The sequence below is a fragment of the Notechis scutatus genome, chromosome 6 (genome assembly GCF_049901735.1).
Source record: "Notechis scutatus isolate UNSWTSFEM ecotype Mainland chromosome 6, rNotScu1.2, whole genome shotgun sequence".
Lineage (NCBI taxonomy): Eukaryota > Metazoa > Chordata > Lepidosauria > Squamata > Elapidae > Notechis > Notechis scutatus.
Window position 1 is genome coordinate 77,449,641 of NC_142014.1, and position 21,952 is coordinate 77,471,592.

General features: G+C 44.4%; 1 protein-coding gene across 9 annotated transcripts in view; it reads right to left on the reverse strand.

Moving 5' to 3' along the window:
- The window catches only part of LOC113425383 (endonuclease domain-containing 1 protein-like), a 132,019-nt gene extending 116,325 nt beyond the window's left edge, over positions 1-15,694 (reverse strand). For 3 of the 9 annotated variants that reach the window (XM_087968881.1, XM_087968884.1, XM_087968874.1), the window contains exons 1-2: positions 13,814-14,514; positions 13,141-13,278 (exon numbers count right to left, since the gene is read on the reverse strand). The gene's annotated coding sequence lies outside the window, so the exon portion shown is untranslated. Of the gene's footprint in view, positions 1-13,140; positions 13,534-13,813; positions 14,515-15,493 lie in introns of those variants that run through there. The other 6 variants (XM_087968878.1, XM_087968882.1, XM_087968877.1 and 3 more) reach the window with 2 other exon arrangements.
- Positions 15,695-21,952: the final 6,258 nt, after the last annotated feature.

Here is a 21,952-nt window from a genome sequence, read left to right on the forward strand (position 1 = left end):
ATATATTCGTAAACCGTATAAATTCTCCTTTGAATCAACTCCTCCAAATCATGTGGTTTGCAACTGCATTTTTTATGGATGGTTTTTCAATTTCCCAGTCTAGCTTACAGTTTGGGATTTCCAGTGGTCTCCCATTAAACTCCTATCCAGATCTGATCCTGCTGCACCTCTGAGTCCAGACACAGCCTGCCAAGTGCACCATCTGCTGAGACCAAATGACCAGGCATATTTAAAACAAAAAACAAAATATGCAGCACTTACACCTGCTTTTATAATTTTCAAATCAGCTTACATGAGAAACTATTTTTAAACACTAATACACAAACTGAGAAGCAAAATGTTGTCTTTTCCGCTTGTGACACAGCCTTATTAAAACTATAGCAGTGAGTAGGATTTTTCTTAAAAAGATATCATCCGTTTAGAGCAGGGGTGTCAAACTCACCTCGTCACTGCAACTTCACATGATGTATCAGGACTTTTCCCCCCTTCGCTAAACCAGGCATGGGCGTGGCCAGTGTGTGACGCATTTGGCCCATGGGCCGGGAGTTTGACAGCCCTGGATTAGAGCATCATTACAATAACACTGCTCCAAGCAGTTATATGAACCTTTACACAAACCTGCCACAAATTCAACACAGAATAAGCACCTTGAAGAAATCTCTGACGCTTCTTAAGGGATTGGTTATTAAGAGTGCCAAAGAATAAACCTAATCAATGGATAAAGATAAAGCCAGTCCAGAAATACAAAAAGTTAATACAGAAATATAAAAGACACTCTGTCTTCACTGCATTAATTAATTCAGCACCACTAGATACTTTGGACTTTTCAGCAATGGCACAGACGGTACAATGCAATAATAAAGCAACTGTTTGGAGAAACATTTCTTTGCATAGCATTGTCTGCCTATCGATGTGGGCAAGAGAGGAGGGATGGAACAGAAGGATGAAAAAGAAGCATCTTTATTAACTCAAGAAGACAAACAATATTCCTAGCAATGCATTTGCTTCTCGGGAAGCCTAGAGGAATCTTTTTACCTGTTATTAACTATTAAAAGAAAAAAAAAGAATATCAGCAAATTCTCCCTTTCTAAACAAATACATACGCATAGCACATGGCAAATTAAACATGCAAAATGACTGCCTCCTAACGGAACAAATCCAAAAGAACAAGAGCTCTGTTCATCTTTGCATCTGGTCGCCCGAGTTGATTTTGGCATCAAAATTGTTATTTGACAATCAAAAGGATGCTCTCTGGATTGTTGGCTGGTTGGCTCTTTCCTGCCCTCTGAATTTCAATCAAGTTTCACACTTCCTCTTCTACCCAGAGCCAAGGTTTGTTTGAGGAGACTGTGGCTTTGATGTAAGCACGGCAAAGCCCACATAAAATTGATCTGATATACGGAACTGGCTTGGTTATTTATTTTCAAAACACTCATACAGAATTTATTTGAGTGAATTGTGCCCCACCTGTACACTCACAAGTTGTTGATCCCTTGGGGAATCCACTGAGAACATACCATAGGCCCAAACAGGTTGTATAATTGAACAGCTGTGATTAAATGTTGAGCTGGTCCTTTCTTTAACAGGACATGAAATACTACTGCCTGATTTAACTTGGTTACTCAATTAAGCAAACTTGATGGGCTTTAAATTCTGAACCAGATCCTCACAGCATTCTAAATTTTAAAAAGCAGTCCAAAATTAAGATTAATGAGGCTTAGCTTGTCATGTGAATAGTTAAGTGATCTGATTTGGTTAAGTGAACAGGTTAATAGGATGTTAGGTATGCATTCTTTTGAATCTATAATGCTACTGTCCCCACCCCCTTAATTTGATTGTTCATGAACAAATCACACATTTATTAAATTGGTTTCACATTTGTGAATACATTTAACTGGCAACTGTATGGGAGGGGGTTACCTCCCATTCAATCTGTGGCACATATTCTGATGAAAACAATTCTTTGCAAACTCCAAGAAAGCATCCGCCCTTGATAGAAAATACTTTACTCCTAAGGTAAATTTAAAAAATCAGATATGGTAAATGAATTTTACTGGATCTCAGACATGGGTTAGCCTCTCCATTTCACTTCGATTGTCAGAATTTTCAAATGTATAAATGTAAAAAGGCACATCATTCTGTTTGCAAAAGTTGAATATTGCTTTACTGTAAAACAAGAGACAAATCTATGTCTATTGGCAATGAAGACTGTGGACTTCAACAAAATGAAGCAGATCAATTATTTCTATTATTATGACTCTCTTCTCTCTCCCTCAACACTTCCTACCTAATAACAGATACTAAGCTGTCATTGATCACTAAGCAATGTACCAGTCCATTTTGGACCTCTTGGCTTTTCTGCCCTTTTAGGATTTTTTAAATTAATGGTTTACTGTTTTGGTATTTCTACAAACCTGTACCATTAGAGCTGTGATAGTCTATAGGAGAAAGAAAAAAATCTGGAGTCTGGCAACTAGCACCATTTATTAAAAATATGTAAGCTTTTTATTAAAATATACAAACTTTTCTGATTAACAAATTTTACCACAAAAGGCATAAGCTTCAAGTTGAATTTTAGGCAAATGCTTATGCCTTTTAATCAAATGTGCTGATCAAAAATGGTGCTACCAGACTCTTCGTAATTCTAAACCTTGAACTTCCCTCTTGAAAAAGGATGGCATAATCCCCAAAAAGGTCATTCAATGCATGAGGAAACAGAGGAAACTCTAAAGATATCTAAGAGAAACAATCAGAATCAGTAAGACTAGGTTCATATAAATGTGTTAATCCAAGTTAAGAAAACAAAATTGCTGTGTTCACAAAACATGATTCTCCAAACAATTAATGGCTATATCTGAAGAGCTGGCTCACACAATATGCTGCTGATAGTTTCCACAACACAATCATAAACTAGCATTCTAATCAATTTTACCTTATTAATAGCAGGTTGTGCAAACGCATAGTACCAAGGAGTCCAGTGATGCTTCCAAAATGGCTCAGTGGAATATAGCTGGAAACAAGCTGCAGGATTCTATGGTATTTAGTTGGATCCACAGATCTTTTAATCCAACTTGGTTGGATCCACAAATCTCTTAATATTTCTCCTTGTGCATCTGATGATTCTGATTTTAGAACTGGATTTTTATTCTTATATAATTCAGTCCAATGGATTAAGATGTCGGTTTCTAAGCAATTTGACACATTAAAGATTGTGGTTTCCTCTGCTGTGGGAGTGCTCGCAGCATCTGCGTAAACATCAGAGAAAGATGTACAGAACATTCTATTCCTAATAGGTAAATTCCCCTTCTATTTACATGACTAAGTTCTCAGTTATCCCATACCGGGCCTCTGTGCTTTGCCCTACTTCCTTAAAGGACAAGCCAGTGAGTTAACAACTTCAGCTGTTTTGTTTTTTTAAGGCAGAACAAGACTCTTATCACCAACAGCTACATAATAGGGTGAAATCAACTGCTGAAGATTTTTACCCCTGCTGATGAAAAAAGAAAAAAAGAAAATACTTTGTAGCCTCTCTCCATAGAATTGATGGTAAACTCTTTATCTAATACTGTATATCCAGAACAGAACTCACTGGACTTCTAAGGCTATGTGTTATTTATTTACATTTATAAACACACCCAAGCACATTAAAAATAATGCTGTAAAACATCCTGTTGAAAACCAGGCACAAATAACAAATGAAAACAGAGTAAAAAGTATAAAATGGCTCACGGCTTAAATTATGAGAATTCCCCTCATTTCCCTGGAAATAACTTGTTTTTGGCATTCTCCTGAAAACCACCCTAGCCTGATCTCAGTTGCAGATTCAATGAACTGTTAATATGCTTAGAAGGACGGCTCCCAGGAACCCAATGGCTACTGGGGTAAAATAGGAGATCATTTTTACTTTTCAGTAAGCATTAGTTTCTTGTCTCCCATTCCCCCCCAAACTAACTCATCAGTGAAGATTTATTTCATGTAGGGACCAAGGTAGTAGATCAATGCTGCTCTAAGATTATCACAGTGATACTGAAAAGCCTCAATTGATGTCTGCAGTTTGAGTATCTGCTTCAGCAGAAAGGCAGAAAGTCTGAGGAATTTCTGAATCCTCCTTTACTTTATTGTCGCTGCACCTCATACAACTAAATTAAATACCATCTTTGGTGTATATTATGATTGTGAAAATAAACACAAACATACATCCTTCTATACATTGAATTGAAACCCCCTGATATTACATTAATATTGCACTATACAGTAGAATCCAATTGAGTTACTGGGATAGAAGTTGTTTTTCAGCCTATTTGTCCTTGTTTTTATTATTCTGTACTGTCAGATGGTAATAGTTAAAAAAAAGGTGCCCAGGATGAGATGGATCTTTGAGAATGTTTTGAACTTTCTTAAGGCAGTGGGAGCTATAAAGCTCTTCCAAAGAGGGGAGAGGGCAACTAGTGAACTTCTGGGCAATGACATTAACCCTCTGGAGTGCTGTCCTATCTGCCACTGTGCAATTGACATTGTCCTGGCATTAGCTTAAGACAGCAGCTTTCAATATCTGGGTTTCAATCCAATTTCTGTGGCCTGGTTCATTCATTCTTCCCCAATCTCTGTAGCCTCCAGATATATCGACTTCAACACCTAGAACCAGTAGTCTGCATTGTTTTACTGTAATGTATGAATCCAACCAATGTCAGTTACTAATCTTACAGAACTTTTCAGATGTGACACTTAACATATGTATTATTTGCTGTATAAATGATAGTTGGTATTATCTATGCTGTTGTAAGGATCTAATCAACATGGCTAGTTTTCTCAGATTTACACTGCTGTGGGATCAAGTGTTTTACCTTCATACATATATAATTATTTGGATATTAAACCAAACTTTAAAAGAGAAAATTGCTTTATGTCAGCTTTTAGATGCTGCTATTTAGAAGGCACAGGGTTGCATTGACAGCTTTCTAAACAACCACAGCTGGAGCCTTCATCCTCAGTGTAATTTGCAAATCTTAAACTTTTAACTCTGATGAACTATATATTGCGGCAAGCATTTATTTGTTAAACATACTTTTTGGTGAAGGCTTTCTCGGTATCAATGAATTATACTGTAGTTCTCATATTATTGGAAATTCTGATTACTTTACAGCATAAAAAGACCATTACCTTCAAGTTGCATTTTAGATAATAGTTACCAAATCTGGGCTGCAAAAACATGGATAATCACAGGGAAAACTTAACTTTCTGAATTCACTGTTCACCTGGATTTTGCAGCCTACATCTCTGATAGCTGACATTGGAATTCTTCATTTAAAATGAAGCAAAACAAAACAATTTTGGTTTATTATTTTAACATTGTTAAAACTTGGCAGGCACTTAGTTCATCAAAATGAAACCACAGGCATTTGTTATGTAAATAGATTGATAAATATGTGTATAATTTCACAAACAGCACAATAGCTGTTATGGCCCTTTAATAATCCAATCATCATAATCATAAAAGTGCTATAATCCAGTACATTATGTATAGTGATACTGATTATAGCAGAAAACCCTAGCTACTTCAAAAGCTGGCAAGTTTTTTAAAAAAATATTTCTTAATGAATAAAAATATTAACAGCAGTAATTGGGCAGGACAATACAAAAAACACAAATGTCTTGATGGACTTGTCATTATTTAAGTCAAAAAGGAGCTGGCCAAAACAACTGCAAATATTAGCTTTTAAGTGCCTTTAGAACAGAAAGAAAAAACAGCACTGTCTTGACAAGAATTTATCCACAATTGCTTCCTAAAACTAATTTTCTGTATCACCTGAAAGCTAACAGACTGGATATACCAAGAAAAAAAATTGCAATGTCGTCAAAATTGAAGCATTCTTCTCCCGTGGAAAATCAGGGAAGCCTCCTACCTAAATTCCGAAAATATTATTTTTTTAAAAAGTACTTATGACAGCCTATTTGCATATACTGATAGGAATATATAGATTGCATTACCTATCATGGACTTCTACAAATTTACAAGATCTATAGTCCTTATCCAACTTCTGAACAGGATGTCCAACTTCTTAACAATCTCATCTGCCAAACTGCCCTCTTCCCAACTGTTAGTAAAGGTGAAGATGAGCCTTTATTTTCCTCAGGATCGGTCCATCGGCCTGCCTGGTGACAAATATGCACCAACCAGGTACTCTTTTTTTAAAAAAAATTGGCTTAGTCTGGAAAGGGGGGAAAGTGCATATATTGAAAATAGTTATCGAATTTCCCTAGTAGCAAAAATAACATGTTTTTATATTTTCTGCAATAAAGATCCCACTGTAGTTGTGAAAGATATCTGAAAACGAAGGGCTAATTTAAAGAGCTGGACAGCAAATGTCCAAACACCACCAGATGGCAGCAAAAGGATCTCCTTTAAAGCCATCTTGTCGTTGGATTTTTGCAACAGGTCACTTGATAACCTACCCATTAACTCCCACTGTTGTCAATGAAGCATTCTTATTGCACAAGCAAAAAAGTTATATTTCCTTCAGGTAAACCAATTTTTTTTTCTAACACCTCTCCTGCATTGAAAGCAACTCCCGCCAACTTCTTACTTACACCCACGATGTTTTCTTGGAAAAACTGAAATTATCTGTCACCGTCTTCTTCCAGGACATGTTCTGACTTCACATACTAGCCTACAGCCCAGGGGTTTCTGACAGCCTATTCTGCTGATAGTAATGCTCTCCTAACCTGCTTCATGTTAAAACAAAGTTGGAAGGCCCTGCCACCTTAGCAATAGCAATAAGACTTATATACTGCTTTATAGTGCTTTACAGCCCTCTCTAAGAGTCAGTGTCTTGCCCCCAAAAATCTGGGTCCTCATTTTACCCACCTCAGAAGGATGGGTCAACCTCTTGATTGTGACCTCGCCTCACAATCAAGAGGCTGTAAGTTCGATCCAAGGCAGAGGCTAATCTTTGGAATAGACTCTCCTGCTCGAGCAGGGGGTTGGACTAGATGACCTCCAAGGTCCCTTCCAACTCTGTTATTCTATGATTCTATGAGGTACCTTGAGCCTGGTGGGATTTGAACTGCCAAATTGCAGGCAACGGGTAGTTAGCAGAAGTGGCCTGCAGTACAGTACTCTAATCACTGCGCTACCTTGCCAGGTTCTCTCTCCTGATGACCTTCTGGACACATTCATGCTTTCTTACAAACAACACCAACTCCTTTGCTGCCCTGATCCAGGAGGGACTTCCCTACCCCCCCCCAACTGTGATCTCCAAGTGGTCTTTCCATCCCAATGCAACACAAGCCCAACTCTTAACACTTTTTCAAGATCTGCCAAAATCACCTGGCTGTGGTTCCACCCCTGCTGTTCCCAACCCATATTTTGTTATTGTTATAGTTATATTAACTCTTTTATTCATTAAACATGAAACTCAGTTAACTGAACATTTAAAAATGTATGCAAATACCACTGACTGGTGCTAATGATTATGATTATTTATTGTGGTTAATCTTTGGTGAGATTCAGCCTTTGGGGCTGGTTGGTAGCTCAACAGATGGAATCCTAACCAAGGACCTAGAAACTGTTCAGGTAGCATCGGATAATATAAGCTGTTCCAAGTAGGGTGTTTTTTTGTAGAATCAGGGTATTCAAGTCTGATATATTCAGAATTTCCAAATAGCGAGGCAGCCCTTTAGGTATTGCTCCAAGGGCTCCAATTACAATTGGGATAACACACAATTTCTTTTTCCAAAGTCGCTCAACTTCAATTTGTAAGTTGTTGTTATTGTTATTGTTGTTGTTGTTATTATTATTATTATTATTATTATTATTATTATTATTACCCATCTTCTCTCCTACAAGCTATCTGACAGCTTACAAGTTATTATAAAACAAGTAAATAATAATTAAAACGTTCCAACGACCCAGATTAAAACATTATTAGGAAAAACCGTGCTAAAACTCTTATTTAGCTGCCTCTCCTTGACAGGCAGAAGTCTGGCAGCTGCAGCTCTCCTAACCTCACCCGCCAGCCCTGCGAACCCTTTCCCTGTGGAACTGCAGCCTGTCCTACAAGAGTTAAACGGCCAACTGTTCTGACAGGGGGCCGCAGGAAAGTTCTCTTCCTTCCCCCCTGGCGCCCTGAACGGCTGCGGCTTATGGGTCCGTGAGTCCGGCCTTTCAAGAGGCCCGCGAGGGGTCGACGAAGGGCTCCGGTTTTTCAGCGGCCTGCCAAGAACCCAAGGTTGACCTCGGCAACTCGCCGCGGGCCGGTTTTATCCCTTCACAGGAAAGGGATTTTTTTTTTTTTCCCCTTCGCCTCAGTCGAGGATCAAAAGCCTGAAGGGAAAAGTAATGAGGGAAAGCGAGGGCGGGGGCGGGGGAGAGAACGCAGGGCGCCTCTCCCCGCCAGCCAATCAGAAGCCCGCCTGCAAGGGCGCGCGCGGACGAGTGGGCGGGGAGGAAGAAGCACGAGGCTGAGGGGGAGACGAGCGGGAAGGGGCGGCGCGAGGCCCAGCCGCGTGACGAAGGCAGCCGGCGGCACGAGGCCGGACCATAACAAACCCTGGGAAGGAAGGGAGGGGGGAAGGGAGGGAGGGCGTAGCGAGGCCCGGAGAGAATCGGGAGAAGGCGATTGGCTCGAAGCCGCGGAGGGAGGGGCGGGGCCCAGCCGGGCCGCCGCTTGTTTGGCTCGAGCCGCGTTTCTATTGGCTGGGAGGGGGCGGGGCCTGGAGTCAGGATCCGGAGGGAGGCGGGGGTGGAGAAGAGGAGGAACCCGGCTGTCAAAACAAACCTCGCGCGGCTGTTCCCGGGCCGGCACGCGCGCCCTCCTCTGCCTCCTACAAGGCGACCCCTCTCTCTCCCCGGTCCCCCGTGCGAATCCTGAGCGGGGCTTGGCTTTAGCCGGGTTTGGAAGAACGGAGTCTTCCACTGCCCGGAAAGCAAGCTGCCTGCACCCCCCAAAAAAAGAACTTGGCTTGCCCAAGCTTAAACCACAAATCCTGGTTTACCACCCCCAACGCAGGGTGGGCTCAACAGGCTGAGCCGCCAACCACCTTCCCTTCCTCCTTGGAAAGCAACTCCGGCTCGCCACGAAAATATCCCCAGCCCAAAACATGGTTTCTTGGCCAAGCCACACAAGCCCTTGAGCCAAGCATCCCACATCACAGGGGTGAGTCAGAGGGACAAGCCTCTTCCAGCCAAACAACTCCAGGAACAGGACTGCCCGCCTCTCGGCAAAATAAATAAATGCCTAAATAAAACGGGATACCTCAGGCAAGGCTTCCTCCTCCCAAGAAATATGAAAATGAAAACACTTGAGTTAAAAGCAGGTTTTTGGGTACAGAAATGGAGTCCCGATAAATAAAAATATTTGTTGCTCAGAGTTGACCTGGACTCCTCAGTGCTCTCTGGGCTTGGTTGTTTTCTTGCAGACCTTTCACGACCCACCTAGGTAACGTCATCAATGCTACAAGGGAATGGCATTCACTCTCAAATTTATATTCTAGTGGCTTGCCCTGTCTGTCTGTCTTGGAGGTTGTTTGGTTGGGCTGTTCACTGTTAGCTTGGTTTGGCAGTTCCTTGAAGAATCTCCAAGACGATTCCCAAGACAAGTCACTAGAATATAAATTGAGAACCCTCCTTGTTAGCACTGATGATGTTGCTTACTTGCATCATGAAATGTCTGCAAGAAAACAACCAAGCTCAGAAAGCACCTAGGACCCTCCAGGTATGTGGGTATATAGCCTAGAAAAACCAGATTGGAGACAGATCACCCTGGAGAAGATATATATATAGATATAAACACATTCTCACCTAGCTAAAAAGAAAGGGCCATATTGTGGATTCTAGGCACCAATGCTTGCTTGCCCAGGAAATCAACACCTTCTGTGCCAACAGAATAAGGAAACACCCTATCCAAGGACCATGGTCTGAGAAATTTACTGTCTTCCTAGGAGTCTGAGATTCACGTATGTTGTCAGTTCCCTTAATGCCCTGTTTTGCAACAATCTCTCTACACAACCTGCTTAATATGGAGGTATAACCTATGTGTTTTGGGGATGTCTGTCTTTGGAGAATTCTCACAGGCACTCAAAAACCAACATTCTTAATTGCATTATCTACCATAGTCAGATGCTCTGTACATCACCGCTGCTTGTGACCAACCTGAATAGTATAAACTCTTCAACCATGTGCCCAGTCCACAATTTCATTCCAAACTGAACTGGAATGGATCCTATCGGATCCTGCAATCGATTCGACACACACCCCTTGCTAAAACAAACCTCTTTTGCCATCAAAACCCTGCATTCTGTAATAAAATCTCTCACGCAAATGCCATGACGTACGCACACTTAACTTCTGTTCTTTTAATCCAGCCCAGCTACAGATGGCTTTTTTTTTATGTAGAATGCAATTACCATTCCTCATTTCTTACATAAGTTTGCACCAAGCTAGCTGACTTGCAGCTAGAGGAACAGGGCAGGAAGCAACGTGGCTAAGGGGATGTGATCTCGCATCTCGTCATCCCAATTGAAGACATGTCCCTCTAGGGACCACATCTATGAGGCTAAATCTCTCTCCCTAAAGTATGCTGCGTGCTTTGATTTGGCTCCTTAAAGCTTTATCAAGTCACATTGGACACAGCCGCAGGACGTTTAAAGGTGCTGGGTACCCCCTTATTTTTGCTTTAAGAATCGCTGTGAGGTCATTCTTTCCATTCGTCCCCAGAACTGGATTTACAAGACTGGCCCACAGTTTTAACTCTCTTAGTGAGTCAGCAGCTAGGTTACAAAACTAATCCTAACAAATCAAGATGCCTGTGAGGTGGAATGCAATGATGAATTCCATTCACATTGGGCTCCTCAGTTCAAGCTAATGCCTTCATCTGAAAACAAATGCCTCTTTTCACAAGATTATTCTGGACCCAAACACCACCGATTCTTAAAACTGCCCATCCCTAACGAAGCGCCTTCCAAATTCCCTGAGAATTACAAGAGTCGGTTTACATCTGCAAAACACCCAAACTGAGAAGAACATTCTAGAACACGGTTTCTGCGGTACATTCTCGGTGACACAAGAGTACTGGCACCTTCTCTCTCTTCTTCTTCTTCTTTTTTTTTTTTACTGTTACACTAGACGCAAATTAAAAAAACTTGTCCTTGTTAGCTGGCTCCATAGCACCCCTCTTCCGAGAAGAGAAATTATCTGACGTTGATAAAAAAATTAAAAAGTTGAATCGGTATTTTGGAGGGCTGTTTTCCAAAGCTATCAACGGCTGGGGTAGATAGTACTTGCTTTTAATCTAGAAGGAGTTTCATGATTATATGAATACAGCCGCATGCAACTCCTGTCTTCATCCTAAATACGTTCATCAGCTTTTCTGACTACATGTTTTCTTATCTTCGATCGGATATACAGAAACCTAAAATTAATTCCAATTCCTTTTAAGGAGAATGAGGATGGCTAAACCCAGTGCTAATATTTAGAGACAGGTTTAGTACAGGATTTCTCCATTTTGGAAAAAAATAAATCAATTTATTGTCGCTATTAAAAAAATAATAATACTGGAAAAGCATCTTTCTGGCCTTAAAAAAAAAACCAACCAGCTGCTTCTCCAGTTTTTCACTATTCCTTTTTAATGATACCCAGTTACCTACCATCACTTTTAGGGAGCCAAATACCTAAGGATACTTATAAGTAACTACCTTATTGAAGGTAAATGATGCAGTATAAGTGTAGAGCATGTGCATAAATATAGACTGCGTCATAATTCTAGCCAAAAAGGAGAGCCAAAATTTTAATAACGTACTTTACTTTCTGCGTTCCCTCAACCCTTCTCTCTTTCTGTTTATATACAAACCCAGAAGACATATTTTGTCTGGCTTGCCACTAACAGACCCGAATCTTCAGCCCATCACAGCCAAAACCTCTCCCAAAGAAAAGCTAAACCTATTAATTTCAAAAATGGTCAAATTCTACGGGAGCTGCAAAACTGCACGGGAAACCCAAGTTGACAAGGAGAAACAAGAAACAAGTTAAGAAGCGTGCACAAACCTTGGAAAAGAACCGAAGAAAGTATTTGTTTACACTGGCCTTTAGTCTGTCACTCTGACTTTACACTGACCCATTATATGCAGGTAGTCCTCGACTTAACAGTGGTTCATTAAGCGACTGTCCGATTGTTTTTTGCTCTTAATGACTGTTGCAACACACACACACCCCGTAACACGATTAAAATTCAGGCGCTTGGCAAACCTCTATCAACATGATCCTCTTTTGCAACTCTTCAAACAAGCCAAGTCAACGAGGAAGCGAGATTCAATAACCGTGTTATTAACTGAACAACAGCAGTGATCCACTTAACAACTGTGGCCAGAAATATTGCAAAATGGGGCAAACGCTCGCTTAAAACGGTCCGGTTTAGCTATGGAAAGTTTGGGCTGTAAGTCAAGGAATAACTGTCTGTTGTTTCTCCGTTATTCCTTTGGATTAGGGTGCCCTGTTATTAATTATTGCTTCTGTTAAACCCCTCCCCTCCCTACAAGCCTGGGAGGAGCAGCTGGACTTCCAATCTGACAATAAATAAAAAAAAATAACATCTACAGTTCCGCTCCCCATATCCTTCCTCCTGTTCTCCACCTGCAGTTAACTAATTGCTTCCCTTTGCAGAGTACACAAACTCCCATATTACGTCTTTCTGAAACTCAAGGCTGGACCGTCAGAAATGGAAATCCTGCCTTATGTCAGAAGCCTAATGGGGAGACCTCCACCAGCTCTGCCAAAAAGAGACACCCCCCCCAACCTCCTCATCGAAGCCCCTAAAACAGCTGGGCAGGGCAGCCATGGAGGGGAGGGGGGGCAAGGCACTTACATCTGCCCCCCCCAACTTTTCCTTCTTCCCCACGCCACAAGCAACACTGCAGAGCCCTGACAGTCCTGTCTCAACGCAGCAGCTGACCCTCACATGTCCCGCCCCTGCAGACACACTCACCCTAAAAAAAGGGGGGGGGAGCTTGACACTTCTCTTTTGCATTTTAGAGCTGGGGAAGGGAAGGGGATTTCAGCAATAGCCCTCCCTCCCCTCCCCTCCCCGCTAGAGCCAGAGGGAAGCTGGCCAGTCCCTGCCGGGGCAAAGGTATGAAAATTGCACCTGCCTTAAAAGCTCTTTTCCTGGCTGGACAGAAGCCAAAATGAATCCGCCTTCCTCCTGCCCTTTTCTTAAGCCGCCATCACCTCCAGCTGGATCTACTCTTTGGAGGAAGAGGAGGAGGAGGAAGAGGAGCCTTCGTCTTCTGGGAGTGAAGATGGAAGAAGAAGAACATTCTGGCTACTTTCTTTTTTCATCTAAGACACGTTATTCCCATCTAAAGAGGCGAACATCCCCTCCGCCTCTGCTTGGGGAACTGGCCAGCCCTCCCGAGTTTCTCCCCTTAGGGACGTTTCCAAAAACTCCCCCCCCCCCCTTAAATGTTCCAAAAGATGTTCCAACCTCGGGGAAACATCGGTCGGTCCCTTTGTGGCCTACTTCGCAGGGTTGTCGTGCAAAAAGAAAAAAAAGTAACTGGCGGCAAAAGGCTGCCCAGCTGCTTTAAGTCTCTTATGTAAATAAAACGCGGCCGGGGATTATGAAAGGGACCGACTGGAAAAGGGGAAGGAATCGGGGTCAGCCAAACTGTTTCTTCATTATACATCCCCCCACCCCCCACCCCCAAAAAACAACCACTAGGTTGCTCTGACCACTAGCCGTCACATCCTGAAACTTTGCTGGGGCGGACCCGAACCTCCCACCCACCTTCCAAACCCCTAAGACCAAAGTGGTTCCAATACCTACGGCCGCTCCGATCCTTTTTGGTACCCAAAGCAAAGCAAAAAAAAAACCAAAAACAAAACCGTGGGGAAAAAAAATTAGGAAATTATATATATATAATTATATATATATATAAAGAGAGAGCGAGAGAGATCTACAGTCGTCATCATGTCCTTGGAAGGCGTCCAAACCGGAGACCGGATCTCCGAGGCTGTCGGGCACCTGAAGCGGTCGGGGAAGGGACGCCCCGGCCGGCGGGCTCCGGAGAGAAGACGCCGCTCCGGGCGAGGAAGAGGAGGAAGAAGAAGAAGAAGAAGGAAGGGGAGTCGCATCCTTCCACCGGCTCCATCTCGCCGTCTTTCTCCCCTCCCCAACTCCACTCCTCGGATTCCGAGCCCGAGCGAAGCGTCGTGTCCCCGGTTAGATGTCCGATCCCGGACCGGCTGCGGAGGATGAGCTCCGGAGCGGCGCGAAGCCCAACACCAAAACCAAGAGCTCGGACTTAAGAAGAGGCAAGGGTCTCTCCTTCGGGCAAGGAGGTGGGATCGGGAGGCCGGCGAGCGGGTTTGGCTTCCTCGCCCGCCGCCGCCGCCGCCGCCGCCGCCGCCGCCTCCTCCTCCTCCTCCTCCTCTTCCCCGTCTGTTTACCTCGAGTTTGAATTTTATCTGCGCAACATTAGCTGGAATGCGGACATCAGAGGCGGCGGGGGGGAAGGAGCGACGCGCACGCAGCCCCAGAGGAGCCGTGCGCGGAGCTCCCGCCGAGACAGGCGGCCAGCCGGGGCAGCAGCAGCAGCAGCAGCTCGGCCGCCCGCCCGCCGCTCCTCCGCCACCTCGCCGTGGCGCATCTCGCTTTGCAAGGCGAGTCTTCCCTCCCTCATCCATCCCCCGCTAAGGAGACTTCCCCCGTCCCGGCTTCCTAAGCCGTCCCCGGACTCCCTTTCCCAGGACCGAGCTTTTCATAACAACCGAGAAATCGTGCTTGGGTTTAAAAAGAAGAGATCACGCCCCTCTCTCCCCCTCCCCACTCGTGCCCACTCAAAAGCATCTCAGCATCTCTTCTCTCCCCCCTAAGAACTCAAAAGAAGTAAATAAGTACATTCAAAAAAAATAAAACGGTATATAAGACGCTGAAAGGGTTTCCGCAAACGGGGTCGGACTAGATGACCTGCAGGGTCCCTTTCCAATTCTGTTAAAATCTGAGTTATTTCCAACGAGGAGAAGAATTTGACCTGCGTGTCCTGTGCCCCGCATCCGCGCCGCGCGTGCTTTTGCCTTCTCGGCTTCCCCAACCACCACCACCCCAAAAAAAGTGGCAAAACGTCCCGCGTGTCCAGAAATCGCAAAAAAAAAAAAAAAACCACCTTTCTCTCTCTCCCCCCGCAACCGGGAGATCGATCGATCGTTGTTCTTCCCGGATCCCCGAAATCTTCTCTGCTGCTTTCTGTCTCCCGTGCCCCCCGCAAAAAAAAAACCCATCCAAAGAAAGTCGGAGGGAGGAGTGGGTGGGAAAGGAAAAGAGACCCGCGTGGAAAACAGGTGCAATTCCCACGCAGGTTTAGTTGCGCTGGGCCAGCCCTTCCGAGGCTGGGGAGGAGGGATCGCAGGGAACTGGAGGGGGGGGGATGTCCGAAAGTTGGGGGTCTCCTCCTTTTGCAAACCCCACCCCACCCCCCATCCCCACCCCTCTCTCTTTCCTACCGATCCTGCGCAGGTTGCCCGGAGCACCAACAAGAAAAAGGCGCAGCAGTCTCGGCCCCGCGCCTGAAGTTCCTTGCGCGCTGTCCGCCCGCGCACCGCGCTGCGCTCCGCCGAGGCTCCTCTCTCGCGCTACCAATGTTGTTTCGTTATATCGTGGCCATCATGTGACGCCCGGAGGCCTCGCTATGGAAACTTCGGGGATTCCCACGTGACTCCGCGGCGGCGGCGGCGGCGGCGGAGAAGCGAAAGAGGAGGAGGAAAAAAAAAAAAAAAAAGCCGAAGGAGACGCGGATTCCGGAGATCCGCCGCCGCGGGACAACCGCCCCCTCCCCGCACCCCCGCCCAGAATGGGATACCCCAGCCCCTTCCCATGCAAGATCGTGGCAAAGAAGCCCCATTTCCCCAGCCCCGGCGGTTTTATCTTTCGCTTCGTATATTGGGGTATTCCTTTTCTTTTATACGTGTGTGTGTGTGTGTGTGTGTGTGTGTGTGTGTGTGTGTGTAGATATAGAGAGGGGGGTGAAGAGGGAGGGGGAGGGAGAGGAAAAGGAAGGAAGGGAAGGAAGAAGGAAGGAAGGAAGGAAGGAAGGAAGGAAGAAGGAAGGAAGGAAGGAAGGAAGGAAGGAAGAAGGAAGGAAGAGGAAGGAGGGAAGGAAGGAAGGGAAGGAAGGAAGGAAGGATAGAAGGAAGGAAAGGAAGAAGAGGAAGGAAGGGAAGGAAGAAGAAAAAAGGAAGGAAGGGAAGAAAAGGAAGGAAGAAAGAAGAAGAAGGAAGGAAGGAAGGAAGAAGGAAGGAAGGAAGAAAAAAAGGAAGGGAAGAAGAAGAAGGAAGGAAGGAAGGAAAGAAAAGAAGGAAGGAAGGAAGAAGAAAAGGGAAGGAAGAAGGAAGGAAAGAAAAAGGAAGGAAGGGAATGAAAGAAGGGAAAAAAGGAAGGAAGGAAAGGGAGGAAGGGAGGAAAAAGGAAGGGAAGGAAGAAAAAGGAAGGAGGGAAGGAAGAAGAAGAAGAAGGAAAGAAGGAAGGAAGGAAGGAAAAGGGAAGGAAGGGAATAAAGGAAGGAAAGAAGGGAAGGGAAGGAAGGAAGAAAGAAGGAAAGGAAATGAAAGGAAGGGAAAAAGAAAGGGAAGGAAGGGAGGAAAAAGGAAGGGAAGGAAGAAAAAGGAAGGAGGGAAGGAAGAGAAGAAGAAAGAAGGAAGAAGGAAAGAAAGGGAAGGAAGGGAATAAAGGAAGGGAAGAAGGAAGGAAGAAGAAGGAAGGAAGGAAATGAAGGAAGGAAGAAAAAAGGAAGGGAAGGAAGAAGAAGGAAGGAAGGAAGGGAAGAAGAAGGAAGAGAAGAAGAAGGAAGGAAGGAAAGAAGGAAGGAAAAAAGGAAGGAAGAAGAAGAAGGAAGGAAGGGAAGAAAAAGGAAGGAAGGAAGGAAGAAGGAAGGAGGGAAGGAAGGAAAAAGGAAGGGAAGGAAGAAGCAGGAAGGAAAGGAAGGAAGGGAAGAAAAAGGAAGGAAGAAGAAGAAGAAAGGAAGGAAATGAAGGAAGGGAAGAAAAAGGAGGAATGAAGAAGAAGGAAGGAAGGAAAGAAAAAGGAAGGAAGGAAGGAAGTAAGAAGCAGGAAGGAAGGATGGAAGGAAGGAAGAAAAAGGAAGGAAGGAAGAAGGATGGAAGGAAGGAAAGAAAAAAGGAAGGAAGGAAGGAAGGAAGGAAGGAAGGAAGAAGAAGGAAGGGAAGGAAGGAAAATGAAGGAAGGAAGGAAATAAAAAGGAACGAAAGGAAGGAAGAAGGAAGGAAGGAAGAAAAAGGAAGGAAGGGAATAAAGGAAGGAAAGATGAAGGAAGGGAAAAAAGGAAGGGGAAGGAAGAAAAGGAAGGAAGGAAGGGAAGGAAGAAGGAAAGGAAAGGGAAGGAAGGAAGGAAGAAAAGGAAGGAAGGGAAGAAAAGGAAGGAAGGAAGGGAAGAAAAGGGAAGGAAGGAAGAAGGAAGGAAGAGGAAGGAAGGAAGGAAGGAAGGGAAAAAGGAAGGAAGGAAGGAAAGGAAAGGGAAGGGAAGAATAAAGGAAGGAAGGAAGGAAGAAGGAAGAAAAGGAAGGATGAGGAAGGAAAGAAAGAAGGAAGGAAGGAAGGAAGGAAGGAAGGAAGGAAGGAAGGAAGAAGAAGGAAGGAAGGAAGAAAGGAAGGAAGGAAGGAAAAATGAAGAAAGGAAGGGGAAGGAAGAAAGAAGGAAGGAAGAAAAGGAAGGAAGGAAGGAAGAAGAAGAAGGAAGAGGAAGGAAGGAAGGAAGAAAAAGGAAGGAAGGAAGGAAGGAAGAAGGAAGGAAGGGAAGAAAGGAAGGAAGGGAAGGAAGAAAAAGGAAGGAAGGAAGGAAGGAAGAAGAAGGAAGGAAGGAAGGAAAAAGGAAGGAAGGAAGGAAGGAAGGAAGAAAAGGAAGGGAGGAAGAAAAAGGAAGAAAGAAGGAAGGAAGAAAAGGAAGGGAAGGAAGAAGAAGGAAGGGAAGGAAGAAAGGAAGGAGGAGAGGAAGGAAGGAAAATGAAGGAAGGAAGGAGGGAAGAAAAATGAAGGAGGGAAGGAAGAAGAAGGAAGGAAGGAAAGAAAAAGGAAGGAAGGAAGGAAGGAAGGGAAGGAAGAAAGAAGAAGGAAGGGAGGAAATGAAGGGAGGAAGGAAGAAGGAAAGGGAAGAGGAAGGAAGGAAGGGAACTAAGGAAGGAAGGAAGGGAAGAAAAAAATAAGGGAAGAGGAAGGAAGGAGGAAGGAAGGGAAGGAATGAAGAAGAAGGAAGGGAAGAAAAAGGAAGAAGGAAGGAAGGAAAGAAAAGGAAGGGAGGAAGAAAAAAGGAAAGGAAGAGGGAAGGAAGAAGAAGGAAGGGAGGAAGAAGAAGGAAGGAAGGGAAGGAAGAAGAAGAAGGAAAGGAAAGGAAGGAGGGAGGAAGGAAGGAAGAGGAAAGAAGGGAATAAAGGAAGGAAGGAAGGAAGGAAGGGAAGAAAAAGGAAGGAAGAAGAAGGAAGGAAGGGACTAAAGGAAAGGAAGGGAATGAAGGAAGGGAAGAAAAAGGGAGGGAGGGAAGAAGAAAGAGGAAGGGAAGAAGAAGGAAGAAGGGAAGAGGAAGGAACGGAAGGAAGAAGTTCAATGAAACATGCAAAAATATATGTGTGTGTGTATACACAGGATGTTTCATTGAACCCATTCTCACTCACTCTCTCTCTCTCACACACACACACACACACACACAAACACATTTTTGCCGACGTTTCCTTGTATCCGCGCCTGTATGTAACGATGTGTGTTTTATTAGGGTTGTTATTACCAGCTTTTGCACGACCTCCGAAGATGCCCTACGCTCAATAAACAAATAAAACTCTCCTTACCAAGCTGGTGCAAGGAGTCGCTGGCTGGCCGTGGAGTCCTGCAGTACCCGGGGCAAAGCTCCAGATTTATTTGGTAAAAGTCCGGGGTGGGGGTTGTGTGTGTGTGTGGGGGGGCGAATAGAGAGAAGGAAATGTGACTGCAAGCCCAGATTTATAAAAAGTCCCAGGGGTGCAGGGAGGGGGAAGAGATTTTTTTGGGGGGAGGGGGAATAGAGAGAAGGAAATGTGACTGCACCATCTTTGGTGAACAAGACCAGCAGCGCCTTGCCAGGGCTGGGGAGTGGTTGGCAGGGGGGGGCCAGGAGGCTCCTGCAGCGAAGAGTTGGCAAGTTGAAGATCCCAGAAGTAGGTCTGGCCGACTTTCGCCCGGTGCAAGGGGTGGGGAGGAATCACCAGATCACGAAAGAGACAATTAAGAGGCCTGGGGCAGCGGGGGGGAGGGGTTGGCATTGCAAACAGGGAGAGGGAGAACTCCTCCCGACAGTGAAGCCAAGCGGCTGGGGCTCACACTCAAAAGTGCCAGCCTCTCACAGCATCTCTACCCTGGCTGGCCGAGGAGATGCCGCCACTCTGGGAGGGAAGAGGAAGGGAGGTGAGTGGAGGGAGAACAGTTGAGCTTTTCTGCAGCTCCGATACTAGGCCTTTGCAGGGAGTGTGGGGCTGAGGCCTCCGTTTATCAGAAGTGGGGTAGTAGAGATCAAGGGAGGCACTAATACCCACTCTATAAAGCCTTATTAGTAAGGCCACACCTAGAGTCCTGCGTCCAGTTTTGTTCACCACATTATAAAAAAAGAGGTTGAGACTCTAGAAAGAGTCCAGAGAAGAGCAACCAGGATGATTAGGGGACTGGAGGCTAAAACATACGATGAACGGTTGCAGGAACTGGGCCTGGCTAGTCCAGTGAAGAGAAGGACCAGGGGAGACAGGAAGGCGTCTTCCAATATTTGAGGGGCTGCCACAGAGAGGAGGAAGGGGACAAGCTATTTTCTAAAGCACCCGAAGGTCAGACAAGGAATAATGGATGGAAATTGAACAAAGAGAGATTTAACCTAGAAATAAGGATAAACTTTATGACAGGGAGAACAATCAACCCATGGAACAGAAGTTGCCTTTGGAAGTTATCAGAGCTCCATCACTGGAGGCTTTCAAGAAGAGACTGGACTGCCATCTGTCAGAAATGGTGTAGGGTCTCCCGCTTGGGCGGGGGGTTGGACTAGATGACCTAGAAGGTCCCTTCCAACTCTGATTATCTGTTATCTGCTTGGTGGGGGGGGTTGGACTAGATGACCTACAAAGTCCCTTCCAACTCTGTTATCCCCAAAAAATATTTAAACATTAAAGATAAATAAAAACGAATAGCCCAGGGGAAAGGTTCGGGTCAGGATGCAGGGAGGGTTGAGTTTTGTGTGTGAACTGTCAGATTGGCAGAATGGCTGTTCCCTGCCCCATAGCTTCATTTGAAGGGGGAAGAATTAAACAGAGAATCAGGGCTGGAAGGGACTTCAGAGGTCTTCTAGTCCAACCCCCTGCTCAAGGCAGAAGACCGTATACCAGGGGGTCCCCAAACTTGGCAACTTTTAAGACTTGTGGACTTCTATGCTGGCTGGAGAATTCTGGGAGTTGAAGTCCACAAGTCTTAAAGTGGCCAAGTTTGGAAATCTCTGCTTTATACCATCTCAGTCAAAGGCTTGTCCAGTCTAGTTTTGTAAACCTCCACCCGCAACTACTAAAGGCAAGCCATTCTACTTGATCAATTGTTTGCACTGACAGAGCATTTCTCCTGATTTCTGGATGTCTCTTTCATGAGCTCCATACCTGTTATCTCTTCTCCTGCCCTCGGGTGTTTGGAGAGCAAGTTGACCCCCCCCCTTCTCTGTGGCAGCCCCCTCAAATAAAGTAAAAAGAAAGAACTAAAAACAAGATCCTAATCCTATGTAGCTTTTTCTCTGGTAATATCACACTACTAACCAGAGCATACAAAACATTTGCTAGACCAATACTTGAATACAGTTCATCAGTCTGGAACCCACATTACGTATCTGATATTAGCACAATTGAGAAAGTCCAGAAATATTTCACAAGAAGAGTTCTCCACTCCTCTACTCGTTGTAGAATACCTTATGCCACCAGACTTGAAATTCTAGAACTAGAAAACCTTGAATTACGCCGTCTTCGGTCTGATTTAAGCATGGTATATAAAATCATACATTGCAATGTCCTACCTGTCAATGAATACTTCAGTTTCAACCATAACAACACAAGAGCACACAATAGATACAAACTCAAAGTTAACCGCACCAAACTTGATTGCAGGAAATACGACTTCAGCAATAGAGTGGTCAATGTCTGGAATACTCTACCCGACTCTGTAGTTTCTTCCCAAACCCCAAAAACTTTAACCTTAGACTGTCTATTATTGACCTCATCCCTTTCCTAAGAGGTCTGTAGGGGCGTGCATAAGCGCACCAACGTGCCTACCGTCCCTGTCCTATTGTTTCTCTTATTCTTCTTTTATTTTTCTTATATGTACCCATTTCATGTATTCACAACTATGTATACACTTATACTTATTATCTTGTAAAAATTGGCAAATCAAATAAATAAAAATAAATAAATAAATAAATAAATAAAAGATCCCTCTGAGGAAAGGGAAACACTTAAGAATCTTTCTGTGTAGATGTAAAAGCGAAAGACCACTCATGCATCATCACAAAAGCTCCAGAACCGTAAAGCCTACAAACTTGAAATTTGGCACCTATGTTCCTCTTGGCTTCTAGGGGCTCACTAAGAAAGGATTTTTCCAAATGACCATCGGAGCATTAGTATTTCGTATATTATTATTATTAACACGCTCTGATGCTAAGGAGTTCTACTCCCCCTCCCCATCTGAAAATAAATCTCTTCCAAAGGAAAAACACAGAGGAGAGGAGTTTCAGTTTCACAACACCAAGCAGATTCAGTACAGAACAATTGAGCCAAGCTCCTTGCTGTCTCCTTCTTGCTCACACAGCAAATACAGTTTTCAGTTTCCAAACAGCCCTCAACTCTCTCACACACTGACAGGACGCTAGCCAGATGAATACTGATGGATGGTGGTAGGCAGAGGCAGAA